Raw genomic sequence first — 20234 nt, 5'->3', positions numbered from 1 at the left:
ACGCTACTTTTTGTTCTCTCATTCATCAGGTTTTCGTTCTAGAGCTAAAAAAAGTTCTAGTAGAAGTACTGCGCTTCGTTTTCTATAGCACGTAGCATGGTACGGACGGCATGCATGGGCATAGAAACGCGGTAGTTTAATGGCAACCGTGCAGACATCGGAATAACTGCGCATGTAAATTTAAAAGCATAAGAGAGCCCGGGATAGGGGCCAGTTGGTTGTGCACAGTGTACACTTATTGTGAGGTCCCACGTTTGTGTTGTCCCTACCATTCTTTCTTCGTGAGTTTTGTTTCCTCGCGTACAATAGCGTGCAAAAAGTTCGTTTACTAAAGCACAATGCTATATGTTGTGTGCATGTCCTCAAGCGCTGGTGAGGTGAAATGGAGCTCATTTAGGGCGACGCCATTGAAGCCTCATCACCTGACAAGCTGGAAAAACAAGAAAGACGGAATAAAGAGAAAAACAAATGTTTGTGTGTGTGTTGATTGATTGATTGATTGATTGATATGTGGGGTTTAACGTCCCAAAACCACCATATGATTATGAGAGACGCCGTAGTGGAGGGCTCTAGAAATTTCGACCACCTGGGGTTCTTCAACGTGCACCCAAATCTGAGCACACGGGCCTACGACATTTCCGCCTCCATCGGAAATGCAGCCGCCGCACCGGGATTCGAACCCGCGACCTGCGGGTCAGCAGCCGAGTACCTTAGCCACTAGACCACCACGACGGGGCGTTTGTGGGTGTGTGTGTGTGTGTGTGTGTGGGAGGGGGGGGGGGTGTCCCCTCGTTTTCCCCGTAGAATATCCAATTGTGTCCTCTGTTTAACAAGTTTTTTTTTTAAATTTCGTGTGATAGTAGTTACGAGCACTGGCGGCGGCGGCGCACAACTATACGGCGCGTACATGAACCGTGTTGTGATCTCATGACAGCTTTCACTGTTATACAGACGCGCACCGACGGATCGAAATAGAACTTGCTGCGTTTTCCTGGGCAGAAAAAAAGGACATTGTTTGTAAGAAATGACTTTCGGGCCAGTTGGTTTGTTGCGTTCAATGAAGCCATAGCGTTGCTAAGAGAGGGACCCTTTTTCCTGTGGACCCTGTCTTGTGAGCGCTACGGCTTCTTTGCACATTTATCAAGAATTTGCTGATCTCGAAGTTCAAAGCGATCTCTATTTAGCTATTAGTCGATGTATTGATACTCGCTGCCGTACTTTTTGCGTGGCCTCATGTACTGGGGGCATCACAATCTTTGTGCGCTTCACATGCTTTGGCGTTGCCCACGTGATCAGTGATTGACCAAACTTTTACAAAACGACAGTGTCTTGTGGTGGCGTCTCCGCGTCCTGCTATGTTATGCGACACAGTTACGCCAGGATGACTTATTGAATTATGTTGATCTGCGACATAATCATATGATGAAGTCATCGTACGACGATTTCTTTTTGCGTGACTTGTGTCCACGACGCCGACGTGGCCCGTTATAATAATGGATTATCAGCGATAACTTTTCGATGCTTGCCGTTCATTCCGCTGGCTTAAACGCACGGTTACGATAGCTCGCGCCTTTATTAGCATTCGTTCGGAGCGATAATTCCTTTCATAAATAGCGAGTAAGCCGTTTCAATGAAATGGTGTCGCGTCACCCGTCTTAACGAAATGCCTCAGGCGACGGTCTGCGAAGATGTTTGCGCTAACGACTTTGTCACTCAGAAGCGCGTTGCCTGTTACGGGCACAGATTAATTATGTTCCTTCTTGATCTAGAATATTAAACAAGAACGAAAAAAGCAATATGGGCACAGCTGCCTTGTCTCGTATGCAGTTAATTTATAATTTGCATATGCGCGTTATGCGGGGCGCACACCATAAGCAGATATATTTTCCGAAACGGCTTGTTTAGCATCAAGTAATCTGGATTAACTGCTTTCGTATTAGTGTGCCGTCAACTCTTTCGCACGCGCATAACCATAACGCGGTTTAGTATTAGGACGTGTTAAAGCGGAAAGTGGATTATTCGCTCAGCAATAATCCTTTGCTACAAAAGGTTGCAGGATCGACTTCTGCCAGAGACAATATATATGTGAAATGTGTTAGTGCATATACTGACAGTAGAAAAGGGAGAAAGGAAGTGTTCGTGTGAACAGCTTATGGCAGTGTTAACTGCATCAAGCAAACTGTGCATTGGCATATTATTTGAAGTGGTTTCAACGTGCTATTATGTTTTGTTTTTCGGAGTGTTCATTTTTGGGTACTGTTCAGTTTTATTCTTTTTTTTCTCGTTGCAGAACTTATTATATAGAGTAGCCGAGGCAATATGAACTTCAACCTCTCCACAGCAAAAAAAAGTTAGGAAAAAACAGAATAAAAATGATTAATGGCAGTCTCCACTCTATTGCACGAAATATCTAATCAAATTGGATAAATGGATGACACATCACCTTGCTGATTTTTGATACACCCTCGTTTCTGATAAAAAAAAACGCTTTTGCAAGTTCACGTGCCCTTTTATCTTTATAAAACGAGGGTAATGATGGTACACCTGAACCACCCGTTAGTCTGCTGGATTGCGAGGTATGCAAGCTGGACCATTTCTTTGGCACCCCCTCAATCTTATGGAGCGTGCAAGCATGTGCTGGTATTGGTTGTGTTCATTATTGTTTCACCAAACTACAGTCGTCGGACATTGCACGTATACTGTGTCATATTCTCGTGCTCCGTCCTATTCAAGCTGATTTTTTACAAGACGCAAGGAAAAACAAATGTGAGGTGCATTTCCCCTCCGAGGCTTTGTAAGCGAACGAATAAGAAACAGAGCAAGTTTTTTCTTTATTCTCACGTGCTTTTTCATTGCCTCCTCGATGGGCCCACCACTGAACAAGCGAACATGCCGTGTAAAGGCATCAGCATGAGAACTGATGCTTTGTAAAGTTTTATTTAGATGACTTCACCAAACTTGGCGATCTGTGATGTCATGATGGCGCCATGATGGAACGTCATAGTTCGAGAGTTTTCATGTCATTCGCGTTGGTGCCAACTGTCACATTCTGAATTTATGGAGACATCCAAGTCCTTCACCTCAAAAGCTTTTCAGCTTCTAGTTAACCCATCGCAAGAGCATTGTCAATCGTAACCGGCTCCAAGTCAACGTCTTGAATATAGCTTACAGCGCTTGTTTTGACCGAGGAACTCCCCGACAAGCTTTACGCGATGATATTTGCGAAGGGCGACATTGCTGAACGTCTACAGCTCGTATAATGTGTTATACGATAAGGAGCAGGCTAAACTTTACTACGGCACCCTGCGAGAGCTCCTAGCAACGAGAGGGATGCACTAGGAAACGAATGTGAGCCACGTGACGCGAGCGCGGTTCGCAGATACATTGAATGGGTTTCGCATTGTCTTGGCAGTCATCAGGGCGGCAAGCGCCATTCGCAAGGCTTTGATATCCCGAGAACTGCCAAACTTTTACACCCACTCGCTTGTTGCGAGTGGACGTATGACGCTGATGGGTGTTAATTATACTTAATCTATTTATCGCTAAGCCTCCCTTTTAGCAAACGGTTGGCGTGCGCTGATGAATCGCAGACAGTGAGCAACCCACCCACACACACACCTACACACACGAATAGCATGTGAGCGTAGCTTAGGGCGATTCACCGACACTTAATTTCTGCCAGAGGGGGACTGCGTCGAACGAGCCTTCATAGTTCGAAGCATTTCCGCTGTCTCGTTGAAATGTTCCTATTCGAACTTAGACAGCCCGGAGAACCCGTATTCATGTTATCATTCGTTAATAGTGTGCAGCTCTAAAGTTTCAGAAATGGCGGATATTCACGAACGTAAGCGGCTGTCCAGGAAATGAGACCGCGGAGGTGGGCTGATTATGGCATCCGCACAGCACGCATTTGTTTGAGTTCATGTTTATCTTGTCTACTTTATTGCCCATAATTGGAAAACAAGTAGCTGTACTTGATGGAGATGATTAGGTGAATTGCGACGGCAATTAGTTGAATTGTGTTCTCGCGGTGCATACGTGACATGTTGACGCTGTAAAATGGTAGTCTTCTCGTTTGCAATCAACTACGTAATTAGATGCCTCACTGAACGCGGAAAGTGACCGTCTGCCTGATGAAAGATGTCGTCACGTGATTGATGTTGTCAACCAATGAAGTCGTCATGACGTCATCGGTCACCCAAATTTTTTCACGCCAAAATGATGTCACGTAACGCGACGGCAAATCAGCTCTTCATCCAGCAAAAACGTTCTTCACCCGTGGATGAGTACTGGTTCGATAGCCATGTAAAAGGGACAGGGAAGTGCTTGAATAATGGTAATTAACCTATTAAATTGTGTAAAATAATAATTTGTTTTTCCAACGTGATGTGCCTTTGGCGCTAACCCATCACTGCGGATTATTTGAATAACAATAATAAAAAAAATATTTGGTACCTCGAATATGTTATATTTGACTCTCGAGTATTACTGAATCAAATAGAACCTAATTCGCGTTTCTCATAATCATATGGTGGTTTTGGAACGTTTCATCCCACACATCAATCAATCAATCAATCAATCAATCAATCAATCAATCAATCAATCAATCAATCAATCAATCAATCAATCAATCAATCAATCAATCAATCAGGTCCATATTCAATTTGTAATTTGAGAATTTTGAGTACTCGCACACCCACAGATTAAACATAAGCTGCGCTGCCCCCCTCTCCTTTTTGAGCTCGAGGCACCTATCGAGGCATCCATTAAGATGAACCGTCGTTTGGCGACAAAGCAATGTCATCTTTTTTGGGAGAGACGGCCCGAAGACTGCCAACCACCCACGGGTCACCTAGCGGTTCCCCTCTAACTACGCCCAAAAATGACGCACGCACCTGTAAAGCTTCCCAAGCTAAAGTGAGCAATCTCACAGTGGCACGAGAGCAGGTGAGAAGGCAGTGGGATGCACTTCGGGGAGTCCTAGGGAAGCGTGTTTGCATAATGAGATAAGGCAGCTCAAGCTTACCAACCCGGTGCGGCCCGAGAATGTAATGGCGTGGGCCCGTACCCCACTTATACCAACCTCTCCGTCGTAGTGTCTCGCGGGGACGATATTCATTTCATGGTGCATAGTCGGGTGTTCCATCAGTCCTTGCAACACAGGCTCGCGCGTTCCACTGATGGGGGGCATTCTGAGCTGACGTGTCGAGTCACCCTTGAGCGAAGGGCTTAGCTGGCGCCGATGATAAGCGGGCGTGATGCTCTCCCCATGCGTAAACTTTACATCGCTGTCACAAAAAAAGTGTACACGTACGAGCCTAAAAAATATTTTTGAACGGACCCTGTATTCTCAGCATCATTATATGCTGCCCCACTGAAGAACGACAAAATATAATGTGGCGATTATTAAGATGAATTCGTTAGGCTGCTCATGAAAGCCAAAAGTGGGCGTCGGCTTTCGTTCATGGAGTACTTGGTTTGTGCAAGCGTATAGGTGTGTAGGGAGCATAGAACTTCATTAAAATAATGCATCATATATAAGCAAATACTGAAAACGACCAGTTAAAAGCAATTAAAATTGTTCCATAAATGTCTTCAACTTGACTAGTTCTTGGGGTGCGCGTACTACATCGAGTAGAAGCAAGACCTCCCTTTGGAGCGTTTACATCCTTCCATCCACCCATCAATCCAAACTGCGCACGTCATAAAACCCTATACCGGCTGTCAAGTGTGGCACATACCCGCATACCACGGTCCTCAGCATGAGGGTAGGCGGCACAGGTGATTACCGCCAACATAGTCAATGTGCACAGTAAACAAGCGATATGCAGACAACTACTCAAGCTACAGCATGACGTGCACCTGCCCAGTAAGAGGTGGCATAAAACTAGACATAGGCAGCTGCTTGAAGTATGCTTCGAACGAAATCGGATCTGTCAAAATTTTTCCTATCAGGAAAACTTAGCACGATTCAGAAGACGTACGTGCCACCCTCTCGAAACAAGCGCGGTGCAATATTTATACTTTCGTGTCGTCATAATTCAATCAATAATATAAGCTAGGAGAGTATTCGAAGTCCTCTCTGATGCCACTATCAAACAAAAAATACTTAGAAGCCCCTCGTTGTCGATAAAATGTGGAAAATGGCAACGTTGGGCGTGTGTTCGACTGATCCACTGTTTTTATTTCGTACTTTCTTTCCATAGCAATGTGCAAAGATACCTCAAACTCCCAAGGTAATCTAGCGGTTATGCTGTTCGATAGCTCACCTGTTGGTCGTGGGTTCAAACTCTGACCTCTGCAGACGAATTTTCGATGGAGGCGAACCTAGTGGAGACACGTGAAATCAGATTTATGTGCACGTTGAAGAACACCGGGTTTCTGGAGCCTTCAACTACGGCGTCTCTCATATTCGCATTTTGGCTTTGGTACGATGAAACCTGACAATTATTGTTATACAAAGATACCTCAAATTTCATTCGTAGCATCGTGGTCTTAGCGCTACAAATGATGTACACATGTGAGAGACAGGTGCTACAAACAATTATTTATTGCAAAGGTAGCCATAAAATATAAGCACAATGGTGCAAAGACGAAGTGAGCACATATGAAGGTGACACCACTTATTAGGCTACGGGCACGCTATTTCAAAAAAAAAAAAAAAAACATTTTCCTTTTCGTACAAGCAGATTGGCGTCTCACTAACACAGCTGCTACTTTTTTTCTTTATATGGTACGCCTCCCACAGTTCACGAGCTGATTTGTTTCGGTTTGTGATTTGTTCCTGCATGCCTGGAAATGAACTTTGACTCACATACCCAGCAGCGCAACATTTCAGTTGCTGCAGACTGATTGATATGTGTGGTTCAACGTCTCAAAACCACCATATGATTACGAGAGACGCCGTAGTGGAGGTCTCCGGAAATTTTCAGCACCTGGGTTTCTTTAACGCAGTTGCTGCAGACAACAATGAAGGTCGTACTTGAAGCAACAAAATGGAGCAATGGAAATCGACAATTAAGAGCGCCTACATCACATGACGAGTAACGCCGACAAGAGATGGGATTGCCTCGTCAAGAACGATTGATCACGAGAGCTCAGCGATCAAGAGAGCGTCTCTTACGACAAAGAAGGAAAATAGGAGGAAAAGAATGGCAGGGAGGTTAACCAGCCTATAGGCAGCCGGTTTGCTAACCTGCGCGTGGGAGGGGGATGGGGAGATGAGAGATAATACGGCCCGCAAAAACAGGCGTGTTACCGGTACACCACTGAGAACCTCATTAATGGGAACCCACACTTTTTCACCCCCATATGCTCCCATATTTCTCCAGTTTTATTTAGACACGCCACCGCCGCCACCGAAAAATGTAACTATTCGCTTATTATGGCTCGCTAATGTTCGCGCTCGCGGGTGTATCGGGACTGCAAAAGAGTTACGCTAAGTTATATTTCCATAGTTCTGGTTTGCCAAACCACATGCACTTGGTTAGCCTCTTTGCTTTTCGTCTCGTTTATCTGTCACTCTTTCACTGTTTTCAAAAATGCCGAGTCAGCGTAGAGGACGCAGTGCACACATAATGAAATTCGAGAGATGTGCCCGCAGGAAACTTTCTTGAATCATTAAGGCAAGTAACATTTGCATAGCAGCTCCTACTCCGGGAAATGAAACTTTTCTACGCCTACATGTAACTACTGCGCCATTAGTTATGATCCCGTGAAGAAGCAAGGTGCCCACTACGAATTTGTAAGACAATAAGGACAATTTTGGCTGAGCCTTTTCTAATCGGTATGAAGTACTGAACCACCCACTCGTTGTGCAATTAAACGTTTGTGACGCTTGGTGCTAATTTACTCTTCTGCAACTCTATATTGGATCTATAAACAATTTTTCTTGCCCGGCATGACGCTTGTGTAGGGTTTTTCTGCGGAGTGGTTTCAAACAACGGTGTGTCTGGGCGGTAGAGCGCGCGCGCGCGCGCGCGCACACACACACACACACACACACACACACACACACACACACACACACACACACACACACACACACACACACACACACACACACACACACACACACACACACACACACAAACCGCAAAAGGGGCTATAAGTGCTATTCGGGCCAAACTCTTACCTTTTTATTTTTTTCTTGTACGCGATAGCGCTTATGGACGCCAGTGGTGGACAACAAAGTTACCAAAACTCGGCTTTCATTGTGATCTCGCAACAGCTTTCCCTGGAATACAAGTGCTCTGTACAGTCACATACCAAACTGTTACCAAGCAGTCTAGCAACATGCTGACGTGAAGACGCTCTTCCCAATCATGGGAGTGCATTTCCTCACCTCCCGTGCCTACCACCCTCTCTCTCCACCGCCAGGCGGCGCGCCGCCGCGAGCGACAACAGCGGCCAGCGCTGTTCCCACTTCGCCCCAGAGCGCTGGTGCTCGCGAACACGAAAAAAAGGTCCCAGCCGGTTCTCCACTTACCGAACGGCGAGCATATTTCGAAGTTTTGTCTCTCCGAGGAGGAACTTTTCCCGCGCATCGAGCACAACGTGATGGTAGCCCGGAATACGAGTCGTTCAGCTCTTCCGTGTTGTGAATCTCTAGCAAGAGCCATGAATTATCGCCGCAGTTTCGGTGTTTGTACTCGAGTCAGCGCGCTTGTAACACTCATTTGTATTTGGAATCTACCTCGTGTCATTGGCGAAGCTCATTACGGTAAGTCCTATTCGCCTACGCAGAATTTCTGCGACGGTGCTCTCTATCCCCATATTTAAATCTCCCCACTTCTTTCCCCTGTGTAGGACAGTATACCAGTTCTCCTAGACTGGTTTTAGCATCACCTACTTTTCCTTTCCCCCTTTCTTTCTTCCTTCCTGCCTTCTGTGATGGGACATGCATGGATGGATGGGAAACTTGACTCTGTGATGCGAGGTGGTTTTTTTTTATTATAGCTACATAAGAGAACGATGCTATTTTTTTTCTCGTGCACAACAGTTGATGTCGCCAAGTTGAAGACGAGCCCTATATACTACACCAAGGCACGTAAAAGAAAACTAATGAAGTTCGTGCCAGTTCTTGAACGTCTAGAAAAGTGCAGTCAATGTAAAAGTTTACAAAACACAACCATTCACGCCAATTAAGGGTTCGCACACAACATAATAAAGTAAGAAAAAGTGACAGCGTTACTTGCTCGATGTTTGAAGGTTTTTCACCTGCCATTGACACGTTATCTTACCGTCCACTTTCACGTCTTCCCAATCGTATTACAATCGCCACAAATTACATCCCATATACTTTTTTTGGCTTGATTGCCTGTTAGTTCCAACTGTTGTGCCGCAGAAAGAAAAACAAGCTCTTCTAATTTCTCCTCTCTAGTTCACGCTCATAAAATAAATAAGCCTTTTACACTGAAAATTACAGTGCTCCCCGTAGGAAATTTTTCCAAACACAACTGCTTAAAAAAAAAAAAACGAGAAGTTCTTTTCGTGTTTGGGTATAAAGCACAAGGTAGCTACATCATGACTGTCTATACTGTGATGATCAATTCGTTACCCTACTGAAGTCATAAAAAAATGTGTACTGATAGGCCACGATATATATATAGTGATGAAACAGAAAAAAAAAAAAAACATGCACGAACACTACACGTAAATGCAAGCGTTTCTGTTTGCGTCTTCTTCGTGTGTGAGTGAATGAGCTTTTTTTGGGCTACGTTACCAATAAAGTAAATAGAAAAATATTTAAAAGCACTATGCTACGAGACCATAAACTTGATTTTTATGTGGGGTTTAACACACCAAAACTTCTATATGATTATGAGAGACGCCGTAGTGCAAAGTTCCGGAAATTTCCACCACCTGGGGTTTTTTAACGTGCGTCCAAATGGGAACACACGGGCCTATACAGCATTTTCGCCTCCATCGAAAATGCAGCCGGTGCAGCGGGGATTCAATCACGCCACCTGCGGGTGAGCAGCCGAGTACCTTAGACACTAGACCACCGCGGCAGGGCAAAACCGTCAGCTTACAAGTCTTCACACGTGCCTTTACCAAAGCATGTCACAATGTACACGCAATGGTTTGGGATCCTATCAATTTATGTGTTTACATAAGCATAAGGCAACCAAGAGTTCACCAAAAGGAACACGGCATATTGATATGTGGGGTTTAACCTCCCAAAACCACCACATGATTATGAGAGACGCCGTCGTGGAGGGCTCTGGTAACTTCTACCACCTGGGGTTCTTTAACGTGCACCGAAATCTGGGAACGCGGCATAATAAAGCAGAACAGTTATGCCAATCACAAGAACTTTCTAATGTACAAAACACAGAAATTGACTTGCATTCAACTCTACAGTGGTTGGAACTGGAGTAACCTTTTTCCCATGAATATATTTCTGAGAAGTACATCATTCAGCCAGGTAATTCTGAATGTCTAAGTCATACTTCAAAAGTGTTTGCCATCAATTCTCGTTCGTATCTGATTGGAAGCAATTTGCCTTGATGTCATTACGTCGAAATAAGCACTGAGACGTGTTCTTTCTTTTTTTTTTTTGCTCTCGTCCAGACGTGCCTGCATGCATTTTCGTGGGATTATATTTCATTGGCAATCAGTCGGTATCGTGGTCATTATGCGACATGATATATCTGGGGAATGGGATTACAATAGCATATACATGCGCATCGGAGCCTTTCTCGCTGGCTTTCTTGTTGTTGTTGCTGCTGCTGCAGCATCTTTTTGCAAACATGATTCACAATCACGCCCGTTAACCTTGACTCGAGTCATTATTGAAGCTTTGTGGAAAGGCATGACATGCGCCACATGGGCTTAGTAGTTCCACGAAAATTATGTGTCTGATCTCTTCGTAACATGGTGAATGCGATTCATTTCAAGTTGGTTCGTGGGCAAGCCTTGGGACGTTACATAGTCATGACTGGTGGCCAAAGAGAAATTTACGCATTGTTATCAAGGGTAGGCTGATGAGAAATAGCACGACATGGGCGCAATAAGCTGAGCTACTGCTTGTAAAGTTGGTACGAAATCATCTTTGCGTATCGGATAAAAAAAAACGACTGTCAGTCAATGCGATCGAATTCTAGTGGCCTTGCGAGGAGTTTTGGGGCGATGCTGAATGATGTCCGAGAAGAAACGTGTGCGCATAAGTAATTGAAGGGGCTAAAATGTATTCAGCGAGAATACATGGGCATCGGCAGGTCTAGAAGTCGTAGGGATGGGAAATTGCGAGGTTGTGTGAGAACGAAAAAAAGAGAGATCAAAAAGACTTGTAAATAAAAGCTTTCTTTTTCCTGAGGAACACTAAAATTTGGAACAGTGTTGTTCAGGACTAAATTGTCGCTACAGTCCAAAACGCTTGTACCGAAAGTATTCGACCGATCACGTAATCTCAGCAACTGGTTAGGTACGCAGCCTTAAAAACATACGTAGCAGTACTTCTGTTCCTTGGTAAATTTACTTGTGCTTCATACTGTACAACAGTTCGTCAAAATGCATTGTGTATCCTGCAACACAGTATAGTAGAGTACTACAGGTCGTTCCCTTTACTCTCTGCAAGCTTTACTGTATTATCTACATGACGCTTTGGGTAAGAAAGTAAATAAGCAAAAATTAATGTCTGATTTTGATTCCTTGATAACATTAAGACATCGGTGAACGATATTAAGGGTAAGTGAACAGACAAGAGTTGCATATATCCTAGCTCACATCAAGGTACAAAAATGTATGTGACCTGGTTATGCAATGCGCAGAACAGACAGCCGATGGGCGGTGAGAGCAAAAGATTTATGACCAAGGGCTGGGGAACACTTTCGAAAGAAGCAGACTGTTAATGAAGTGACGAAATTAAGAGGTGCGTAGGAATAAAATTGATCCAGATTGTGCCGGATGCGGTCGAGTGGAAATTATATGTATATGCTTTTATCCTGCAATGGACGAAAACAGGCTGACAATGGTGATGATAAAAATGCCACAAATTAAGAAATAATTGCTAATAAATGAGAGATATTCATCCAGATCAACGAAAGGCAAAATGAGTTCTAATGGATCATTGTGAAGAACGAGACGATGGTGGTCGTTGTGAAGGTGCTTATGATCGTGACGTAATAATAGCAGTACGAGCATCAAACAACAAATATCAAGTACTTTCATGTTTTTTTTTGTTTCCTGAGCTAAACTTGTACACGTTTCTACCTTCGCTGTACAGCGGGAATTTGGAGGGAAAATGAAGAATCGTTCCTGGTATACAGCATGGCACTTCAAGAGACCCCGTATCACGTGGAACCGTAATCAAGTGACGCGGTTCGGAAGGACCTGACAATGCAGGTTCCAGCTATGGCCCGCATGTTTATTCTGCCTTTGTGTACCACCTGGGATCTCATGTCTGCTCCAAGAGTGATTAAGACTGACCATATTTATCCGATACCGTGCAGCGCTTATGGGACATCTGACATTCACGTAGAGGACAGACTGGACAACACGAAACCGGCACTGTCAGTTCACAACTTTTCACAATTATCCGACAGTTATACGACTGCAAACATGATAGATGCGTTTAACAATATAGCGCCACAGCCTCAGCTATATGTGTAAAAATAAACAGTACCAAATGACGTCACCGACGAGGCGTCCTACTCACTGGGGTCGGCTGCGTAGCCTACCTTGTGCTGCACGGATTTCACGTAACATTGCGGGGATTTGAAAGCAGATCTGTACCATAGCGTGCAGAAAATTCTTTGGGATTACGTCACGACACTCGGGATAGCGTGATATCCTTTGGTGAGCTGAAAATCACAGCCGGTTACTCCATTACCCGAGCGAAATCGTATTGTAGATATTTTTTATCGCATCGATTACGGCGATGTGAGCCAACAAACTGCAAGAATAATCACTCAGAAAAAAAGTATTGGGGGGGGGGGAGGGCGCGATTTCTGTATGAAGTTTTTTAGGAGACTTAAATACAGTCTCTTTCTTAAGTATGAGTGTGGAATACTCGCTCGTACTCTAAACGATGTGCGAAATATTTTCAGGAAAACTGATCGGCGGAAATATAAAGATGTCCATCGATGAGACACAGCTCGCTGTCAAAAAAAAAAAAAAAACATAACAACAACGTTCAAGTGTGTATGATGTGAATAGATGCACATGAAGTTGGCCTTTTCTAATAATTACGCGTGTTGTAATTTAGCTTGCGATGTGGGTGAAATAAAAAAGTTACGATTGCACGAAAACTCTTTCACTGCATGGTTCTGTGAGCGTACGTGGACACGTTCACTGTGTTTTTCTTCCTTATTAATACCACGTTTTCCTCTACACTTTGAATAACTTTGACTCAACTATCTTGATTTACTTGTTTATCAGGATGCATAATAATAAAAGACGAGAAATAAGCCATTCAAAAATGGCTTGAGAGGGTACTTCGAAGCTGTAGTGGTAAATGCAGCATCACAGGCACAGACATTTTCCTTACATTATCGGACGCACAGACAAACCATCTCCTATGAAAGGACGATGCCACACAGCTTGATGAAATCGACCAATCAATAAAACGCCAAATCACTTCTTTATGCACCCAGACCATATTTAGTGAACATACATACCATCTATAATGATTCACCAGCGGAATACTCCACAGCAGCCGTCGCAATGTAGAGAGGAATTTGAGGAAATAAATGCCAATCAAGAACAGCTGTAGAGCTCGAAATTTGGCTGGGAAGAGCCAATACTGGTCAGACAAATTTACTTCGGGGACGCCATTTTTCTTGCTATAGTCAAATGTGGCAGCGTGTTGCAAAGCATTCGCCGACCATAACGTCACCCGTCACGATGGTTTAGTGATTGATTGATTTGTGGGGTTTAACGTCCCAAAACCACCATATGATTATGAGAGACGCCGTAGTGGAGGGCTCCGGAAATTTCGACCACCTGGGGTTCCTTAACGTGCGCCCAAATCTGAGCACACGGGCCTACAACATTTGCGCCTCCATCGGAAATGCAGCCGCCGCAGCCGGGATTCGAACCCGCGCCCTGCGGGTCAGCAGCCGAGTACCTTAGCCACTAGACCACCGCGGCGGGGCAATGGTTTAGTGGTAATGGTACTTGGCGGCTTCCATTCAGGTCGTGAAATCTGATTCCGGCCACGACAGCCGTATTTTCGAGGGAACCGAATGATTGAGGCTCGTGTGATTAGATTTAGGTGCACGTTGACGAACCTCAGAAGGTCGAAATTTCCGGAGTCCTCCACTACGGCGTCTCTCATAATCATATCGTGGTGTTGTGACGTTCAACCTAAATAGTTATGTTACCGTAGTTGGTCTTCAATATGACACACTACCTATACATGTGCTGTTCATATGCTGTATGATGAGTTCTTCCTGGGCGAATATCTACTTTTGAAGGCGTTTAGTGGGTTTGGCGCAGTTTATCATCAATAAAAATGCAGTACGTTGTTATCTCTGGGTACCGTAGACATAGCATACGAAGTTTCAGAAAGTTTTATCGAACCAATGTCGTGAAAATAGGAAACACTAATTTTGACGTTTTTGTCACGTCGGAGATTTCGGCACGAAATTTAAAACCGGTAGTCACACCTTAATTTTCTCTGCTAATAACGAACTTATGATAGTGAGACATAAGACATGAGAGTTCTCAGAAGACAGTTTGTCAATATAAACCCAGTCACTGTTTCTCTTTAGCGCCCCTACAACGTTAGTGAAGTTATGATCCCATCGCGATGTGCGTCCACGTTAAACCATAATCACTGATTTGTAGTTTCTTCAGAAGGCTGTCTGAGAATATTCACAAAAGTGGAGGTAAGTTTTCGATCGGAACTCCATACCGGAAAAATATGTTGTCTTATGGGGTTTGTATCACACACACTCATACGCACACAGATGCACACACACACGCACTGTACTTGCCGCGAATTGAGCTTGTCTTCTGTCTTGTAATCATGCTGTGTTGCCCCCACTGTAATGCCTTATGGCGCTGTGGGTATCAAATAAACAAACCCTATTCTAGAATAGATACATGCTGAACGCTGTTCAACGTGAGAAACCCACCATTTTTTTAAGAAAGCCACGCCTATATGTTTCGGTAATAGAACTCGCCAACGTTCTATCGAGGTGACCTTTCATGCACCCTGTACAGAAGCCGCCAGGAAATCGAAGGAAATATCTGGAACCGCCTCTGTTGAAATTGTTTTTCTCTCCTGAAAGTTTCGATCCCGCGCTGATTCACTGAAGTCCACGTTTCCCTGTACGGGTCATTGATCTGTCTGTTCCGGATTTAGCCCGCTTGTAGTTCCTTTGCTTGCATGTGACGCTAATTAGCCTGGTCACGTTTTCGTAGCTCGTCTCTCGTTTTCGTAAATCGTCTCTCAGAGTGTCGCAGTGAATGACGAGAACTCAATTGAGGGAAATGTATTTCTTTGTGTGTCGGCTGCAGGAAAAATCCACGCCCTATTGTCCGTTCACAATGTTGTGCGTACTTTGAACCTAGTCAAAAGGAATTACACGTGCTGCTCTGAAATTTCGGCGTTTGTTTTTTCTGTTAAGTAACAAGAGGTCGCCAGTGTGAGCCACTGGTGCTGTAACTGAATTGTTTTCTCATTTAGGCTCGAACCAATTGTCACTTTGCAGCTCGTGTGTATGGAGAAGAGCTTCACAATGGAGTTGACTCGAGTAGGTTGTTCATGATTGTGAAAATAACAGTGCAAAGGACGACAGACAAACACACAGAGACAAGCGTTTGTATTTTGTCTCTAGGTTATTCCATTCTTTTTTCGTTTTTATTTTCACGATACAGAAGCGCATTACTGCTTCTTTTGTTTCTTTATTTTAGCATGTCAGTTTTTATGCTTGTAAGCAGCCATTTCGGTAGTAATTACGCAGCTGCAGTTTGCGAAATGATACGCTCCTGACAGATCACCCTTGGGAAACGATGCACCACTGCTGCATGCGGAGTTAAATACGTTCCACCGTTCCGATACATGCTTCATAATGGCAGCGTGGTTCTTACACATAAACCCAAAATTCCAGTTGTTATAAGCGATAATAAATGATATTCTTGCTCATAATGAAATAATTGGAAGCGCAAACCAACGGTACGCAAGAGAAGAGACAAACAAGCGCAGACTGAAACTCAGTTTATTCAGAGAAGAAATTTTATACCAGAAAGATGAGAAAGGAAAAAAAAAAACTGGGGAGAAGGTTACACCATGATCAGGTGTCGTCCAGAAACAATATTTCACAATCTAACAGTGATATAGACGGTGAACTAACACAAATATCAATGTTCTTTTTAATAAAAAAAAGGCTTCCGCAATCTCTATAGCTTCATTATGAATTTGTACCGACTAGCCCGCCTGCCAACCCTTCTGGTATTCTTGCTCCCGCATTTTTGAGTGGCCATCAATTTAAAGTGACCACGTGATTGGGATCGCGTCTACTGCGTTATTATTCACAACGGGCACGACATCACACACAGCACACCATAACTTAGACGGGAAAATATCGCCAGTCAGGCGACTAGTCTTCGTTCTGCGACCACGCACACAGGTTGCGTACGTGCGTATCCTCTCTATATACGTTGTGGTATTTGCGAGGGTAAGTCATTGCGGTAATTTAAACTCGGTACGCTTTCGTAACCTGCAACGTCCACGCCAGCGGCGCTGACCCTGCAAATTTAGAAAGCGCAATGGCGTTAACAGACCGACTGGTTAGGTCTGGGTCACGCACGGAAGGCATGCATCCCCGAGCGCGCGATTAACGGCGTTGAATGTAACGGGGTTGAATGTACACTGTGTCATCAGCAAGTTGCATAGTGAAGTTGCTCCTGGAACGCCAGTGCCATGCAAAGCATGACGTGCAACTGGAGCGGGACCAAGCGCCAAGAATAAACGACGACCACTTAATGGAAACGTGGGAGGCCAAGCTCGTCCTCGAGGACCTAGAAGACCAGCGACAATTCGTCGCCAGGGCCAAGAGTGCAGTAGAAGCCAGAGGGTTCCTGGACTAGGGAACCTTCCCACCTTAGGGTGACACAGGGCATCGCTCGGAACACTTTTTATAAATAAACGTTTATTTCGTTCTCTCTCTGTGTGCCAGCTCGTTTATATGAGAAAGCTTCCATTGTAGCCAATTATCTTTACTGCGTCTCTTTTTTTTTTTGCAAAAGAATGTATTGCCGTGATATTTTTCCCCCAAATATATAGCAAAACTGACTGAGGAACGTGATATCTAAGCCTAATATAGTGACGAGCAGTCCGAGTGAACACTTTTTGCTGCAATACGTGACACTGGCTTGGTTAAGCGAGAAGGAAGGGATGCAAACGCTTTCAAACTTTTAGAGCTTTCAGTGCGTATAAAAACGCATGGAGCTTTTAGAGCTTTCAGTGCACACATAAAAACGCATGCATGAACATGCATAATACGTATAGTTGTACCCCTTCCCCCGGAAAAAATTTCTGGCTACGCCACTGACGTGTTGCGCGTAACAACACCGGCAGCGGCGCAACTTCTGACGCTTGCGCAACACCAAAACACTTCACACAGAAAGCGGCTAGTTTTAACGTAAGGTTAAGTAGCGCAGTTTTTTACATGAACAAAAAGGATACATGGAAACGACACTCGCTGCACTCTCATCTAAATTTATTTCTGAAGAAAAGCTTCAGATATATGCGCCACCTTAACCTTGAGGTGAAATGATTAATTATTAAGTAGCCCAGTCATCAACCTTATTAAAGCGACTCAGTTAAATGTACGAGAAACGTGCTCCACCTTATTTGAGCAAATATTTCAGCGCTTAACAGTATAGCCGTGAGTACGTGCTTCGCAAGGCCGTCATAAAAGAACTTCCGTTAATTTCATCCCACTCCGATCTGTACGTCAGCATACCAGGGTCTGCAAGGAAAGTCGTAGAACTGATTTTTTTTTCTCCCGTGAGAACGTGATAAAGTAGTGGGATGTTTCTGCACTGGTTGAGTGGCGGTGAAGTGTTAGTTATTAGCGCACCACTCACCAGTGTTCTTTGAGCCTTTATGGAGTGTGTATACGGCAAGTTCAATGTGAGCCACTCTAAAGGTGTTTTGTAATCTCCACAATGAACCAATTGTTTGTGCATTGTTACGTGGTTAACTGTTGCTTCAAACTGGGCAAAACTGTCTCTCCCTCAGGCTTGTTCCCCTTTCCCCGATTGAAAAGAGCCTTGAAAGGACGGCATTATACTTTGGTGCAGGCCATTCAAGAGGCTATGACGAGTGAGCTAATAATAATTCTCCTTTCCGCCTTCCAAAGATCCTTCCTTCATTCACTGGTATAGAGTGGCTGGAAACGCTGCTTTAAGGCAGATGGGCCATATTTTGAATAGTATTAACTTGGTGTACCGCAGTTGTAAATAAACGTTTTTTTTAAAACTTTAGTCCTGCTACTTTCCAGGCAGACCCTGAGTGTTTACTTCAATGCTTCCAGGTTTGTTTTTGCAGCGCTTTTACAAGATTAAAACACTCATATACACCCCGTGGCAACGAATTCCGCGTGCACTGTGGCGTGAAAGACTTCAATATTGCTACGTCCGTTCAGATGGCTAGGTGACGCCTAGACAGTCTCGGAAAAACGCAGCTGACCTGTGCCCTCGGCTTCCGAGTTATTCCGAATAACAAACATCAAACATCACATTGCACAAGCCACCGGAGTGCGTGCTTGCGCAGTGATCTCTTGTGCATTTGCATAATACGCTGTAATCAAACGCCATCTTCATTTTCTTGTGAATTCATGGTATTTATTTTATGCAATAAAGCAGGGCTGGGATACGAACGAATCTTCAATAGTCTAAGAGTCAATGCCTGTGCTCGATTTAACTTTTTCTAATAGGAAAGGGGAAAATAGAAGACGAACCTCCGAACTTGCTTCCGCGGCTGCACACGCTGAAAATACGTACCCGAACACAAACGCAAACGACACCATAGTGCCACCACCATCATGTATTATTAATTGTTATAAATATATATATATATATATATATATATATATATATATATATATATATATATATAGAGAGAGAGAGAGAGAGAGAGAGAGAGAGAGTAAGATGTCACGGGGTCGTGACGTGGCAGAAGACAGGAGACTTTGCGTTGGAATTTAACTGTTTATTTGGGTGAACCTGTGCCCGGTAAACGGAAAGTCCGATTACAGTAGCAGTCTTGGACTGATGGCGGCGAACGGAGCGTCGGCCGTCGATCAGCTACTGACAAGCGGCGAAGCACGTCGGCATTTACACTCTTGCCATCGAATGTTCTAGCGTTATCGCTGGCGGTGGCGTAGGTTCCAGAATAATCTGTACAGTTGGCAGAGTAGGCGTGATCTTATCAAAATGATCTACTACAGTCCGGAAGCTTCTCGAAAACTGCAGGCGTGGTTTGCGCTGAGAATTGTGTAGTGTTTTGGGACGATAACAAAACGTGGGAAATGGAACGTGGCTATATATATATATATATATATATATATATATATATTATCATTGCTATCAGCGCGTCAATATAATTCTTGCCGTCATGCAAGCTGTTCCTGGGCCTTATTGTCAGGGTAGGCGCGGGAGCATAATGTTTTCATGTTCTCCCGGTTCCGTATTTTACGATCTATAATTGACCTGCGCTCTTCGACCAAGCGATAAAGAGACCGCGTAGGCTCGTCACGCGAGCCCACGAGAGCACCCTGTTGCCCAGTCATAGGTGACTTTCCCGTGAACAACACCAGCCCCGTTTCGGTAGGAAGATCCATTGGAGAGCATGCATGACAGTCGTATACCCCTTTGTCGCTCGGCACGTGCGCTCGTTACGATGTCTTAACGCAGGCCGTGGCCATCTAGTTCGATAATGTCGTAGGTGTGTCCAAGCTTGTCGCGGGCGCAGCTGCATTTTACGGCCTAGGTGAATGCCACCGTCGTTCGTTCGTCAGAAGGATGTCGTTTCGAGTCGTTTTTTATCATGCTGTTTTTTATCAAAACTGTTTTTTATCATGCTTGCCTCTTCATCGGTTGTCGAGAACAACAAAAGTTTACACATCCCTCAGAAAAAAAGATAGGGGCCCTACCTTTATGGAAAAAAGGGTGCATGGCAAGCAGCTTGGTGTGTTAATGCCTGACACACTGATCAATCAATCAATCAATCAATCAATCAATCAATCAATCAATCAATCAATCAATCTTCCACGCAC

The 20234-nt window shown here is 44.2% G+C and overlaps 1 long non-coding RNA gene across 1 annotated transcript in view; it reads right to left on the bottom strand.

Moving 5' to 3' along the window:
- The window catches only part of LOC142771552 (uncharacterized), a 116161-nt gene that overhangs the window by 34628 nt on the left and 61299 nt on the right, over positions 1–20234 (bottom strand). The window lies entirely within an intron of this gene.

This window comes from Rhipicephalus microplus, chromosome 9 (assembly GCF_043290135.1).
Source record: "Rhipicephalus microplus isolate Deutch F79 chromosome 9, USDA_Rmic, whole genome shotgun sequence".
NCBI classification, from domain to species: Eukaryota; Metazoa; Arthropoda; class Arachnida; order Ixodida; family Ixodidae; genus Rhipicephalus; species Rhipicephalus microplus.
This window is presented reverse-complemented; position numbering and strand designations above follow the sequence as displayed.